This window comes from Lates calcarifer, linkage group LG7_2 (genome assembly GCF_001640805.2).
Source record: "Lates calcarifer isolate ASB-BC8 linkage group LG7_2, TLL_Latcal_v3, whole genome shotgun sequence".
Classification (NCBI taxonomy): domain Eukaryota; kingdom Metazoa; phylum Chordata; class Actinopteri; family Centropomidae; genus Lates; species Lates calcarifer.
The window spans coordinates 11375629-11391835 of record NC_066854.1 but is presented as its reverse complement, the minus strand read 5'-3'; the positions used below and the strand labels follow the sequence as shown (position 1 = coordinate 11391835).

The 16207-nt window shown below is 41.5% G+C and overlaps 1 protein-coding gene across 2 annotated transcripts in view; it reads right to left on the bottom strand.

Moving 5' to 3' along the window:
* Positions 1–13925, bottom strand: part of LOC108900594 (beta-1,3-galactosyltransferase 1) — a 96376-nt gene extending 82451 nt beyond the window's left edge. Inside the window, exons 1-2 of one of the 2 annotated variants that reach the window (XM_018701744.2) lie at positions 13541–13925; positions 7009–7083 (exon numbers count right to left, since the gene is read on the bottom strand). The gene's annotated coding sequence lies outside the window, so the exon portion shown is untranslated. The remainder of the gene's footprint in view (positions 1–7008; positions 7084–13540) is intronic. The other variant, XM_051066026.1, reaches the window with a different exon arrangement.
* Between the last annotated feature and the right edge of the window lie 2282 nt (positions 13926–16207).

Genomic DNA, 16207 nt, shown 5'->3' with positions numbered 1-16207 from the left:
GAAGAGCGCAGTCCTGGTCCTGGTCTATTTTTTCATGTCAAGGGTCAAGGTCAAACGTAGGACATTTAACAGTTACTGGAATTGAGCAGAAGATTTTTTGTGAATTTCCATCATTTTTCTAAAAACTCTCATTTAGAAATCAGTTTAAATGTGTTAATGCGTTAATGCCTCCCAGTCTGCAGTATAATGAAACATTATACTGCAGACTGGGAGGCATGGGTTTAACATTTAATTTGTCTAATTGTGGCTAATTAATTATCATTACAATGGAAGTGCTTGGTAATCAGTAATTATCGAGCAATCACATTCGTGATGTGATGTGCATTCACATTTGAAAGATTTAACCGTCACAAAATCCATTTCGAAATCTGTGCAAACCAGTTGAGCACAGCTCCTCTGAATGATGTAGAAAAATATAAACAATGGCACCGGAAACTGCTAGAACTTGACAAGAAGTTAGGATCACCAGCAGGTCGAGGCTTCTGGGAGGCTGTTCGCTGTTAGCAAATTCTGCCTGGCCTGTTATTATAGAGTCCTGGCTGTTCTCATCAGCATTCACTCTGGGGAGCACCTGCTGCTGAGGTGGATGCTCCACAAGTTATTGGATTGCTAATCTCTTCCTGGGAGGCCTTTTCAGCCAGGCGGACAGATGAGGGTGGAAAAGGCAATAAGCCATCTACGGGGAGCAGCTGATGATAAACTTGAGTGAGAAGGCAGCAACGGAAGGAGGGTGAGGAGGGGGTGCGGGGGTGAGAAACGTATGTCCATATACACGGCTGAGCTGGGGAGGGATGGCTGTCTGGCTTGCTAGGACACGCCTGCGTCCTGATTTCCTTCTCCACAGCCCCAGAGTTATTGCTTTTATTTGAAGACTGCTCCAGCTTTCTCCCTCAATAGATCATAGCACTCGATAAAGTGATGGGGGAGGGGTTCAGGGTGATTTGGAGGGAGGGAGGAGGGGTGGTGTGGTGGTGGTGGTGGGGTGGGGGGGGTTCTGGATCAGCCATCCACACTGTGTAGCCTGAGCTGATCTCCAGAACCATTGATTGCTCTCTTAATGGTGATGAATGCACAGGAAATGGCAGGCCTACTGCCACAGATCCAGTGATGGAAGGGAGCAATAACTCTACATCATGCCACCATTCAACTGTGTGCAGGCACGACATTACACAAAGGCATTACTATCATCATGGAAACAATAAAGTCAGTAATAGCAGTCCAATAAAAAGCACAGGCTCATAGTTTTACCTGGTAAGATAGAAGGTGGTGCATACATATAAAAAGCTGTATCTTATAGTTTGGTTATTCACCTGGTCTGTCCTTCATTTTCATGATGTGAATCATTAGAGTTAAATGTTTGTGAGGAAGAAACATGGTGAGACATTATTGTCAATCACAAACAGCTTCAGCGACCAAAGACGTACGTATGTAGACAGCTGCACAACACACCTACTCTCTGGTTGTTACACAGCAACACACAACAGTGCATAACATGCAAAAGACGTATCACGGATGTCCCCTGGACATAAATCAGGACACATTGCAGAACTTAAGAAGACAAATAAACAAATACGCCAGCAGCAGTGTGGGTGACAAGAGATCAGCTGGCAGAAGAAGCTGGTGTAATAGTAATGTGCCAAGGGTGCGAGTGCGAGGAATGGGAGATGACACTCTGATTAGTTAATGCATGTAACACGTTAAACACACCCATGATTAATTAAGTACAAACTTTCTGAACCATGCTCCTAACGCTGGGACCTTTTCCTCCATTATTAAACTGGCAGAGGTGGATTTGGACATACCCTAAATACACTCTGTGTGCTTTAGTCCATATGCTTAGACTTGTAAAATAAAGCCCTTAGTCTTGTTTCATCAATACACCTTACCTAGCTGAGAGGTAGCACTGTTGTTATTCATGGACTTAGCTCAATCACAGTTTCCAGTCTGCTATGCTGTTTTCCTGTGCACAATGACACAGCTAAAAAAATGATTCAACTGACAACATCAGGTTTGAATCAAGGACTCCCTGACTGATGGCAGTGTAGTCAGCACACCTTTATATAACATGAAAGATTAACAGCCAAGCTCTTCATCACCAGTGTTGAACAAAATGACATGCAGCTTGTTGCTATTTGCCATGCATGGGGGACAGCTGTGTGCTTGGCTTTGAACCTACAGGACTACAGTGGCATCGTTAGGCGTCACAGCACATCAAACACTTTTCAGAGGCTGTGGGGAGTCAACACTGCAACCGCAAGCAGGACTATCATCCTCTGGTTCATTACACATGGGCTGTTTATATGTCAGTGTGAAGAGGGGAACTGTCATGGCAGCAGCAAATAGATGATGGTGACATGCGTTCCCTTCTCTCTTTGTATAATAATGGGTGAATGTGTCTTTTATTATAAGAGCTTTGTGTTTGCTCTTCATAACATGACAGAGCAAGGGTGATACTGCAAAATCCCCATAGTTGGTAAACACCAATGATAAGTCAGCCGAATTAAATGACTCTGCAACAAATTTTCCCCAAAGCGAATTCTTAGCGGAAAGGTCAGCAGGTGTCCATGATTGAGCCAATGCTGCTTTTCCCCTCAGGCAAGATGGATGATGGCAGTGATGAATAAATGAAAAATGATCTGAATATCAACATCTCCCGCTGAGCTAGTGAGCGAGCAAATATCCAATCACTGCATAGCCACATGAAGAAAATGACATTATTTTTGTGTTTCTGCATAAATCAGGCAAATTAACAGAAAGCATTCTCCCTCTGACTGACAGCTTTTGTTCCACATTGTTGCAGTATGGTTCTCATTAACAGTCCAGCCTTCACTATTTTTGTGGGAACCTTCAATATTAGATGAGATTAAATCTGTGTGATGTGAAAATGAATCACTAACTAGGTATCAGCTCTAACTCATTAAAGAAGATAAAGATGCTACGGTTAATATCTGAGGCTTAATGATAATCCGCCAGTAAATTGAAGGAGAGGATAATATCACCAAATGCTATGTAACAAATAAATGATTTTAAAATTCTGCTAGAACTTTACACTGAAACTACTAAAATTCCTCCAGAAGTCCATAAAACAAAGTCAGAGTAAAGCGGTAAATGCAAACAAAGTAAATGCATGTCTGTAATGTGGATATACTGAATATTAATGGCCAGTAAAACCCATAGCACCCGGAGCTGATTAAATATGAAATATCATCCAGAGAATGTAATCAACCGCATCCTGAAAAATGCATGCAGTTCACATATTAGAGGGGACACTGTGTGCATCTCACCAGAACACACATTAGCCTGGCCCCGGCTACATTCTTTTTTTTTTTTCCTCTGAAGGCAGCTACATAAGACAGCCATTCCTGAAGTAATCGAAGCAGATAAGAGGATGTTTAGAGCCACAGCTCCAGACAAGTAATTTATCATTTTCAGATCACAGCTTTTATGGTGCAAAGCATGTATGCAGTCAAAACTCAGCGGCTAATGGAGTGCAACATGCAGTATTCAAATCAATATATACAACATATCTACAGCCTTTTCAGGAAAGATAAGTGTGTGTTGCTTGCCTGGAGAGAAAAAATATCCAAAAAAAAAAAAAAAAAAAAGGCTTGAGAATAAACATGCTCCAAGGAATGATTACACCAAACAAACCTCAGATGTGTTTTGCCTCTATCCCCATGTCTTCTTGGGTGCTTGAGGGGAAAAATTCTTTTTTTTTACCCATGTGCCACTATGAGAGTCAAACAACAAATACACTATGTCTGCTGCAATAAATAAAAGAGAAAAACTGAGTGTGCACTTGCTCACATAATACTCCCAATATTGTTTTTCATTTGTCAATACTTCTAACACATGGGCCCTTGTGGTCTATGTAATCATAACACATATATACTTGATATTGTTTTGTTTTTGTTATGTAGCTGTCCTGCAGCCAAATATTGATTAATCAATTGGTCTAAAAATGTCATAAAATGATGAAAAGTGGTTGTCACAATTTCCCACATCCTGAGGCCGGGTCTTCATATCCCTTCTGTCTGACTAACATTTCAAAACTTGAAGACATTTAATTTACTCTCTCTCTAGAAAAACAGGAAATATTTGAACACATATGAAAAGCTGGAATTTGGAATTTGCTGGGATTAGTCTAATTAATCAGCTAATTGTATCACACACACACTCTCAGCTAGGTAACGTAAAAATTGAAAAATGTAGAAAATGGAACAAGAGCAAGAGAATGTGCTAAGACAAAAGTCTCACTCCTATTCTCAACTTGGTGTTATTTGACCTTTTGAGGCTTCCTCACAGCTGTTCTCAGGCAAGAGAAGGAATAAATGAGACAAAACTCTGAGAAGTCAGTACAAACCTTACACTCCAGTCCTGTATGTCCTGCGTCTTAAGCACGAATGCTCTAAGGGTGTATAAAGAGCCATGAATGGGAAGAACAGACTTAGGCATTAGATTTAACCTTGCTGCTGTTAAGATTATCTAGTCAATATGTGCTTCTGCTAAGAGTGCAAGCCTCCACTGAGAACAGACACTTCACCAATTTGCTCTTAAAGATATTATTCTAACTACAAAACTGCAGTTTAATTAATTTCCAACCATGCAAGTACCTTAAGGTACACGAGCAAGTTTTTATTAATTTCATTGTTATGGAGCAAGCATAACAGGATCTAAACCAGATGCAGATCACTATCATCACAGCTATTTAAAACCCTGTGTGTGTATCAGATTGCACTAAATACACATGCAGAGATAAAACGATTCATCAATTAATCGACTAGTTAAAAACTATTTTAATAATAATCAATTTATCCATTTTAATAACCCCATAATCAAAACTTCACTGTTCCCAGCCCCCCATATGACAACTGAATATTTGGGGTTTTTGACTTTTGGGTCAAATAAAACAAAACCTTGGTGGGTACTTGGGTGATATATTCACAGACCACACAAAAATAACTGGCAGATTAACTGATGCAATTGCAGTCTCTCTGTTTTGGCTTGCCTACCAACCTCTTCTAACTTTTCAGGGAATAATTCATCCATTTTGCAATCATCAATATTGAGAGCTGAAGACAAAATCCTTAATGTGAGGAGAGGTAGTGAATCCCTGACGCAGCCAGAACTGGATATTGACAATCCTTAAACTTCTATGAGATGTTTCACCAAAGCAGAGCCGCTGCTTTGTGTTTCAAATATCCCTAAAGCTTCACATCTACAAGACTAAAGTGGAATATAAACTTGTGAATTTGGGCTAAACAGCCTTAAAAGCAGGTTTGATACTCAGCATATAACAGTGTGTGCATACAGTAACCTGCTGTAGATTTATCTCATCAACAGATGAGATCAACATCAGCCTCTTTACCTGTTAGATAGGAAACATCTGTTCAGTACAGAAGGTCAGCTCAGAAAGTTTATTATGGAGGTCCGTCAATCTCATAAATATATTTCTCTTCTCTCAGCTTACAGCGCAGAGTTAACAAGACCAACTGGGATACGACGGGATAAGATTACACCGCATTCAATCTGCCTGCCCTCCAACTCAATTTGGTTTACATCACTTTAAGAAGCAAATGTCAAATTTGCATACAGTCCTCAAAGGATAAAGACGCTTAAACATGCATCAAGTGTATCAAATATACCTGAAATAATTAGTGCTGCATCTAGTTAGTCTAAGATTAATGATGCTCTGTATGGTGTTTGTGCACACATAATAGTGCATACTCTATAATTAGGCCTAGGAGTCAAACACACGACTATTCAAATGGGTTAGTCGGGCCCACTGAGGAATGTGTGCTCATCGAGAGCAGATGCTGATTGAAATCAACCGTGCATACAGCGAGATATTAATATCACCTACAGAATTATGCCAAAGGCAGTACAAAATGTTATACACATAGCCTCCAAAAATACAATTAAATATCTTCTGTGGCGACTGAGGGGCAAGCTGCACTCTCTGTATTTAATTAATTTAGCTCAAGAACTAAAAACAGCACGACTGTGACTCCTCATCCCATTTCCCCCCCAAACCCTGTTGCATATAAATATCAGTATGGAACCTCTATAAAGAGGATTAGAGGAGGGAGGACTCAGGAAAACAAATAAAAAACACTGCCTTCAAAATGGGAAGCCATAGTGGAAGCACAGTGCCACTGTCCAACATGTCTTCCAGTCTTTTTCAAGTCTTTTTCCTAACTGGGGAAAAACAGCCTTTTTATTGGAGCATGAATTTTTAAACGTTTGGTTTTGAATGTGTTTCATAAGCCACAGGGTTTCCAAACACGCTCAACATAATGGACTGCATAAACTTTCAACTCAGAACCTCAAAATTAAGAGTGACAAGGTATCCATACGGCAGCAGAGATAAGGTGGAAGCATGTCCTAACACAAACAAAGCTGCCTTGTATTACGTCTATAAATTCAGTGCTCTTGGAGGCCAAACCGCCTGCAGAGTTACACCAGGAGACAGCAGATATGGTCCTCACCCCACTATCTCCCCCACTATTTGACCACTTCGATGAAAATCCAATCATCTACTTGACCGAAGGGGGAACTGGGAAACATCAATAGTCACAGCGGCCAGCTTGGCAAACTGGCAAAGCCCCGTCATCAGAACCCAATTAAAAAAACCCAGGGCAAGGAGACTCGGCTCTGCACTCATCCTATGCCAAGTGTGGTGGCGGAGGGGGATCGGCAGGCTTTGCAGCAGAGCCTCGCGTGTGGAAATGGGAAGGCAGCAGCAGCCAACATGCAACCACAGCTGGTAGAGTATAAGATAACAGGATGCGGGGGAAGTGGCATGAAGCTGCTCTCCATCCCTCTAACCATCTATGTGATACAACTACAATCGTAAAAAACCAGCTGACGTGACCCTGAGAGCTGTGCACAAAGAGAACAAAAAGCAATTCAGTACTTAAAAAGAATCCCTCCACAAACCCAGCTTAATCGAACAATGTAATCACTGAGCTGTTTTATCAGACCTGGTTGCAGCAGTGAGGAACTCACCTCATCAACCTGAAATCCACCAGCGATGAGCATGAGTGTCTTTCTGGGTCAGCCTTGTCACATTTTGCTGGTTTGCTGTAAAACAAGAGAAGACGTCTGCCAGCTGAGCATTCTGAATAATAACCGCTTGTTACTTTGTCAGTCCTTACCATTTGTCATTTTTGAAAACAAAAACAGGAAAATAGATGACAATAGTATTTCTCCTTGGATATGCTATTATTGATATGCTACACTGAGACATGTTTTTACATCAAATCCAGTGAATACATCCAGATATAATAAAACCACCAGGCTGTTTATTGTTTTATTCATGCGACATGTTGTTGAAAGGACTGGTGGGTAAAAATCAGTATGATCACAGTATGGTGTTGCTGGATTTGAATCTATCATCTGTGTCTGCGGGTTCATATGCAGAACTGGGGACACGCGAGGCTAAGCTCCGGCCAATGAGATTATCAAATGATCCAATAAACTTTGGACGGCAGTCACAGACGTGATCACAACGCGCTAAGCTCGACAGATGAAACACATAGCCCGCCTGTGTAGCTCTCCAAGCCCTTCTCCAGAGGGACACACAGAGAGCAGTGCTGAAAGAGAGAGGGCAAGAGAGGGAGCCAGCGTGGAAGAACAGCATAGGTCAGAGCACATCAATGTGAAAACCAGTGAACACCCTCAGAGAAAGAAAAGAATCAGAGAGAAATCCTGCAGCCGCAGCGGCACAGAACTCAAGACCTTATAAAAGATGACAGCGTTGTAAGTTACAGCCTCCTTCTATCAGTAATTACAGTGCAGCCAGACAGTAATAAAATCTAATGCATTGTAAATTATGAGTTGTTACACAGAAACCATTAATTCTACATGAAAACAGGCAACTGGGCAGTGCTCTCCTCCGCCGGTTTGCCTCCTCATGTTGCAATTAAAGTGAACAATTTGGTCATTAATTATTAAGAGAGAAGGTCAAGTGAATAACAATAATGGAAGACTTTACTGATCTCCTGAGGGAAATGGGCTTTTTCATTGGTGACCCTGTCAAGAGGAGGACTGGGTCAACAACTTTAGTGACCCTACACAAGTTTCAACAGGTGGAGTGTTTAAAGGATAATCCTGCTTAGTGAAAGGACCCTTATGTGCAAGAAATGAATCAATTATTAAGAATTTGTTGTTGTTGAAGAACAATTTGTGAAAAAAAATATCTAAATGATTTTTCTGACCTTATTGCATTTTCTATTTAAATTGCAATTACCTCCTGTAAATTAGATTACAGGCCTGTGTTTGTAGTTCTGTACTAATCAGGACTGTACCAAGCAAAAAACTGATCTTGCTTCTTAACAGAATCAGAGCTGTTCTTAACAATTTGAATAAGGGAGCCAATGCAGGCATATAATGGTGGATCAGAATCAGCTAAAATAAAACAGATCAAAATCCTCCTCTTTACTAAACTTAACTGATTTTGTCCATGACAGTCTCACTCTACAGTGCAAGCCTCCATATGTGAAAATGAGAGTTTCCGTTAACGATTATACTGTTGCACCAGTGATTAACACTCTATTGACACTATTATCCACAGCTGTGTACCCGTTTCAGCTCGCAGCTTCTCATGTTTAACCTGTGTTGACAAGAAATTAAATTTGAATAACTCAAAAAAGTGACAGTTAATATAATAGTTGTACAGTCTACCATGCTAGTAAGTCAAAGCCAATGTATCTTTGGACAAAAGATCTTTAATGGAACTGCTGACAGCTGTGCATTGTAGCTGCTTGAGCCAGCATTATCATTAATTTCACAGACTGACGGCAATCCTAGACATCTCAATTCACAGCTTTAAGGTTATAAGCTTAAAAAGATTTTTATGTTTTTAAGCTTTTTTAAGCAGAAATTGACGTCAGATCACAGAAACTGGTAATGTAGAGAAACACCTGCCACTCTGTTGGGCTTTTCTAATCAGGCAACATAAATTTAAATAGTAGTGTTTCTGCCTTCACAAAATCATCTCCAAATCCACTTATCAAATCAGAGCCCTTTCAAATCCCTTACTGAATCTTATTAGGTTTATTTTTCAACATTTGCATATGACTAAGGGCTACAGTAACTCCAACACAAAGATGTCTAATCGCCCTCTGTTGGCTGAGAAGGCAGAAACATTGTTATTTTCAGTGGCCTAATTACTGTACACAATCTGTAGCTACAACCAGACAACTAGGGTCGAAGGGACTGGTCAATTACTTGATTAGTTGATTTTAGTTGTCTTAGTCATCTTTAAAGCAAAACAGTGAAAGAATGCCAAATATTATTTTTTCGATTGTCTCTGCTTTATATCGTGTAAACTGAATTTCTTTGTTGGTCAAAGAAAAAAAACTCATCACGCTGGACTGGGAAGTTGCGACACACAGCCTAAACAATTTATTAACTATTTTTTAAAAAATGAGCAGATTATTCAACAACAAAAATATTTGTAGTTGCAGCCCAAGCTACAACCTGAGAGGAGATGAGCTATCAGATACTTAATCCAACTATTTAAGGTCCTGATTCACATCTAAAGCTTATCAAACACCAGCCATCCATTATCTATACCACTTATCCTTCTGAGGGTCACAGGGGGGCTGGAGCCGATCCCAGCTGACACTGGGATGACATATATAGACGAACAACCATTCACTCTCACACCTACGGGCAATTCAGAGTCACCAATTAACCTGCATGTCTTTGGACTGTCAGAGGAAGCTGGAATATCTGGAGAAAAGCCCCAGGCAAACCTCGGTTCAAACTCCGAACCTTCTTGCTGTCAGGCGACAGTGCTAACCACTGCACCATCACGCCGCTTATCAAACTGAAATGCTTGATATTAATCAAACTTTAAGAGGAAGATTCCTAGACTGATGTAAAGTGGCGAGTTAGGCCGTTTTTCTAGAGAAGAGTCATCACTCTGTTGGCCTCTGTTGAGCTACAAGAACACACTGGCAGTCACACACAGGGATGTGCCTTTTCACTCACAATCTTTGGCTGAGTACAGACACCAGCTGTAGAGAGCACTTCAATATCAGAGCCCCCAAACTCTTCATTTTAGCCGTTTACTATTAAACTTTAATTGGCTACAGTTGATATGATCTGACACTGATAATGTTTGTCATTTTAAGCCACAACAGCCACAGTCAGCTAAAATTAAGAAGCTGCTGCTTATGTGTTTACAATCACTCTTTGCTAACAAAAACCATATTCAAAATGAAACCGGCTGGTCCTATCTTTGGGTTAGGGTCAGTTTAAATATAGAGACATGAAAATAATATCATTCAGCCCTAACTGCAGTGAGCACAAAGTGTAATAAAGCTGCAAGACTAAAGCCTCAATATCAGACACACTGAACATGGTAAAGTCAGCGTTGAGCTATTTGACTTGGTGACACCGGTGAAGAAATATATTACTGCCATGTTGTATCTACACATAATCGCACATGTTACAGGACCTCTTAGCAGATAGCACCTTTCCCACTATGAATATTTATCATTTTGTCACTGTCATTCTGTCACCAGCAGCCACCTGGTCGCCTCAGAGAAGGTGAAGGTCTTGCAATGCATTGGAAAAATCCAGCACTGGTGTGTTCGGTACATGTAATGAAGGGAGAATTCACCCTTGATTATCTGGAAGCCATCATTTGGTGATGCTTGGCGGGGCACATTGTAATTTATTTTTCTTTACTACATGATTTTTGACATATCCCACAATGGCAAAATGTGTCTGAACTTGATGATGTCAATCACATGAGGTCATATGGGCATTAACTAGTCTGTGAACATTTGGGAGTCTCTATGATTGTGGTCATGCCCCTTACTCAGTGGTATATCTTCCTCTTCTACAGTGGATTCCTCCCTGTGTGACGGCTGATGCGAAAAGATTTTGATGATGAGTAGCAGAGCAGGTTTGCCAAACATAAAATTAAACCAACAGTGAAGACAGGGGGAAAAAAAAACTAAATTCAACACAAACTAAAGGTCTTCATAAAGCAGCAGTTTCCAAAAGAGACTCTGACGAAACAGCGCTGACATTTGACAAGCCAAGCTGTACACTTGAAAGAAATATGTTCCCTGAGGGCACCAAAATGTCATAGCGCGCGGTAACAAACAGCAACCCACAAAACTGACAGATTTTCCCTTGAAACTGCGTTCACAAGAAAAGCAGCGACAAAAGCGCAAGAGCATTGAAATTGTGAACGAGTTAATAAGCTGGTCTGTAATACACTTTTCTATTACGCTCTTTACAAACGCCATTCATCACTGTCACATACAGTTTATCTCATCCGGGAGCTCCGTGTTGCACCATAAATCGAATTCCAATCACTTCCAGGACAAAAATATGATGTAATTAAGAGAATCTGGTCTTGCCTGAGGGCTTCTCGCAGATTCATTTCAGCCACACAAAAAGGCTTCAGTTTCTTCTTCTGTGCTACAAGTGAGAATGGCATCAAATTATTTAGCGTGGAACATTTTAAAAGATCGATTCTGTGTGTCACATTCGGCCAATAACTCTGACAGGCAGGATGCCTTCACATATAAAACCCCCACACATGGGTTAAATGAGTTAAAACCAGGCCTATTAGATGCACACCCAGGGGCTTGCTTCCTCTCGCAGGATGTCAATAAGATGTAGTTTACAACACAGCAGATGTAAACAGCCTATTTATAGATATAAAGGCTGTGATAAGACTTAGAAGTGTTTAATAGTGATTTACTACTTAGCATTTGAAAGAGAGGGTGAAAATCATTGATTTCTGGGGCCAACTTACAGGCATCATGAGGAGAAAATTCTACGGGATTCCTTTCAGTGTCGCGGCAGTAACTTATTGACCCACAATCATCGTGATACTCCTTTTTCAAACGACCAACAGCCGTGGTATGATGAGGAATTATGAACTTAATAGATGTGCTATAAACAGCCTTAATTCTTGAAATAGTTTCTAAATCTGAACATTTGTTGAAGCTTTAGTGACAGAAAATTACTTCAGCTTAATCAAACAGAGGCTTTACAGTCATGTTGCTGTCTGCCAAGAGAAAAATTGAAATTTTAAAAGCAAGTCAAGCAAGCAGAGATCAATTAAACTGTTTGTGCTTTTTTGGAAACACGGAATCAGTTCCTTTATCGGCGAACTAGACCTCCAAACCCATGTTCATCACTGTCAACTGAAATCATCCATGTGTGCCAGGTGCCTATTTTGATATGCCACTTCTTAATTGAGATTAAACCACTGCATTTCATGTCACAGGAGGTGAATGCAGGACTGTGGGACATTTCTGAAATTAAATGAAGCATTTTTTTTTTCTCCCCCCACTTGTACAATATCAGTATCTGGTCGCGCGCCAGTACACAGGCTTAAATGAGAGAATTTGGCAGGGCTGCCGGTATTAACGACCCAGGCAGCGTTGTAAGGTTGAAAGCCACGGTGCTCACAAAAGAGATGGGCTTGGCTTCTCCAGGATTACTCCACGACAAGAAACAGTGTGAAGGAGTATTGATGTAACCACTTCAAGGAGTGCTGTAATTCCCCCAAAAAAAAGAGGATCAGTCCTGTAGGAGGGAGATGCATTTGAGATCCGTGGCCTTCGCGTTTTAAAGTAACTGTCAAAATACATTTCTAGAGGTGGATTTTTGGAGGCTTAGCCATACTGTTCACAGCAAGCAGAGACACTAGCTGTGAATTGTTGTTATGACCCTTGACTACAAGGTAAAATCCCATTGAGCAGCTTGCCACAGAGGGTTACATCCACTGCTTTCCATTTTTACTGTCCCTTTCCCTTCCTTGGAATAGAGTAGCAGTATCTGACAGAGTGATAAAGCACAGCATGGTGACACTCATCCCTTTCTACAAAGAAACAGAGGGCTGATGGATTTTACTAGTTCATGTTAAGTGACATGGATTAGCAGCCAGATAAATCATACTTGATATTAGGCTATAAAGTGCACAGCATTATGCAATGCACAATGCTCTCATCTACTTATCTGGATTTAGTTTGTCTGCCTGGCTCTCTTTTTTTCCTCTCTCTCTCACACACACAAATGCCAATAAGCCAGTGAGCCTAGTTCTTATTTAAACGGTGGCATGCACTTAAAACGGCAGATTAAGTCTATCAGTGAATCCAGGCTAACCTGAGCACACAATAGTTAGCAGCTCCAAACAGCTCTACCTAGCCGCTGTGCAAAAACACAGAAAAGACGGAGTAAAATGTAACCAAAGTAAACCTTCAATAGCAAGTTTAAAATTCCACTGTCACCACTGGACAGTGCAGTCAGCCTACTCAGAAAACACAGGCTTCTTCGCCACAGCAGAGTCCAAAAATCAACAAACACAGCAAGGGTCAAACAGCGCGTTCAAAAACAAAACAGCAGATGATGGTCTCAAGCGATTAACTCAATTTCACTTCCAAAAACAGCATCGGTCCTGTGGTGGGAGAGCGCCTGAATCGAACAATTAGAGTCTAGAAAACGTGCAGGCACACCACACACCGGATAAACACACCATTTTCCAGCATTTGCGACCACCTACCGGTGTTGTTGTCGGTGTCCCGTCGTCACAACTTGTCCTGGACGCCGGGCTGCCGTCCGCTCCACACCGCGCGGATTCCTCCTCTGCTCGGCGTCTCGCGCGGCACGCTCGTGGAGAAGGGGCGGGGGGGGCAGCAGCCGGGTCTGGAGGAGAGGAGAGGAGAGGAGAGGAGCCGTCCAATCAGCGGCTGCCTGGTGGGGAGGGGATAGCAGCCAATCGGCCCCGGCCCGGGCACGAGGAGGGCTGATGCTGCTTTGTTTAACGGCGATTGACTTTCAAGCAACGGAGCGACTGCTTGTCATGCCTGAGCGATCTGATGGCATCTGGGCAAAAATAAACCCACGTCCCAGTTAACTGCAGGGGAGGATTCAGTGGGAATATCAGCAGGATTAACTGGTTCTTTTCAGGACAGCCTCATTTGATTAAAATGACACTATTAAGGGATCGTTTTAATGCAATGTCCATAGGTAGCTACACGGGAGGAGTTACTGGTCGCTGTCATCACTTTAGGAACAGTGGGTGAATTTGCTAAGTCAATCAACAGCAAATTAATCTGTTTACAAAATGTAAACCCATCCATCCATTAAAGGACAGGTGCCCAGGGACATTTAAAGAGGTAAAGGTGACTGAAAATGTGCCCCAGCCCTGAGGATATCCCTTCCTACTGCGGCACCAATGGAGGTGACGGGGGACAAAATCCACAGTCCTCTCTCAGTGTGTAAAAGCATGTTCCAAACTTCAGTCAGAGTATGAGTCGGTCTTCAGGAGTCTGAGTTAGATCGAGTGTCCTGGTGGCCCTGGGGGGTTAAAGGCTCCAGCAGAGGAGCTGGTATAACAATTTTGCTGTGAAGTGTGATGAAACATACTGAACACCAATAACAATTTCCATTAGTGTCATAACCATGACTTTGTCTGTTTTCAAAGGGTACCATCAACACAACACAATGCTCCTGTCCTCATTAACAGTTAGATTTTGCTTTGCACAGAGGGAGCGCCCACACAGACATTATGCTGCATTTACAGTCAACCGTCCTAAACTTTCAACATCCTCTCTTTCTAATGCTTTTAGCCATATTCATTTTCCAAAGCTGCAAAGTTTTTAGTATTAAATTCCCTCATTTTATCTCCACAGACAGTGTACTAAACAGAGATGCTCACTTTAGCTAACTCAAACTGCTGAGGACACATATTCACTGCAGATAAAATTTTCTATGTACTTTCACAGTGATTGAGGACAACGGATTTTAGGAGCAGCCTGTATGAACAGATGGAATGATTACAAGTTCATTTCATTGTTATATTGGCATGATGCCAATGACAGCTGACTACTGTTTCCAACAGACTTATTGATAATACATAGTTGCAAATTTAATCACTTTTCCTCACTATAGCCCTACATGCTGTGAACAGATCCCTTCCAATATGATGCATCTGAGTTCAAGTGGTTGTCTTAAGTGACAGGTAAAGTTAACACAAACAGGACATTCTTTTCTCTCTTGATTTGGACTCAGACTGCTGAAGCCTCATACAGGCTTTGACTGAACCTGAAAGAAGACTCAGCTGATTTAGCATTGCACTCCGCCACCCCTGTTGCACTCATGATGGAGTGATACCACAGCTTTTTTGTCTCATGCATTCTTCTCTCTTGTCAAAACATAGCACCTACATTACCAGCAATGCAACTTGACTGCTGACAGTTCACTTTGAGTCCTCCATGTCTTATGCTAGTATAGTGGCTGATGTAACCTGGAGCCTCTGGCCTCAAGCAGAGATGAGGAGCGGTCTGCACAGGTCTGGGGACCTCACTTCTTCCAACTCCACTTTCAAACTTGTGTCCTCAGACTCAACTGACACTTGCATTCCAGATTCTTGGGACCTTGGTGTTATCCAGTGACCCAGCCCACGGTACCACCAGAATCACTGTGATCTAAGATGCGTTAACGGAGGGCGTTGCACAGTGCACAGCAGTGGATCGCATTGATTCCTTGCAAGCATTTGGACTGTTATTACAGATTTTTGTGGGCAGACCACAGCACTCCCTTTTTCTTTTCAAGCTAATTCTCACATGCCCTCTTTATCCTGTCTCTCCAACCCGTAGAATACAACATGCACATCGATATCATCATGTTTTGAACTTAAAAACCTGCTATTTTTTGGTTCCAGCTGGGAAACGGCTTTACAAGTTCTGAACCAATTAAATTCTGGTTGAAATACTCTAATAACAGCTCAAATTCAGGTGAGTGAACCAGAGGGGAACCTGTTCAATGTTTAAAAGAGTTACTTCTATTTCACACTGATACCCAGCATGAGGACTGTGGACTTTTGTTCTCCCATCACTTCCATTGGAATTTAGATTAGAAAAGGATGCTCTTCACTGGTGTCCAAACCTCTACCCTGCCTCTTACTAGGCTACCTTAATACTTTACTGTCACGGTTATAGAAACCATCAACAATATACAGAAACGCAGTTTACCAAAGCTCTGCATAACAGACAGGCATGTCATGTAGCCAGAATAAATGCCACTACTAAAACAATGCTATAAAAACCCAATTAACACAATTCAATAGGCCTCCAAACACTGCAGCCACAGCTGCACGCATCAATATTAACTAATAAAATTACTAAGACGTAAACAATAATAATAAAAAAAGTAAAATGCATTTTAC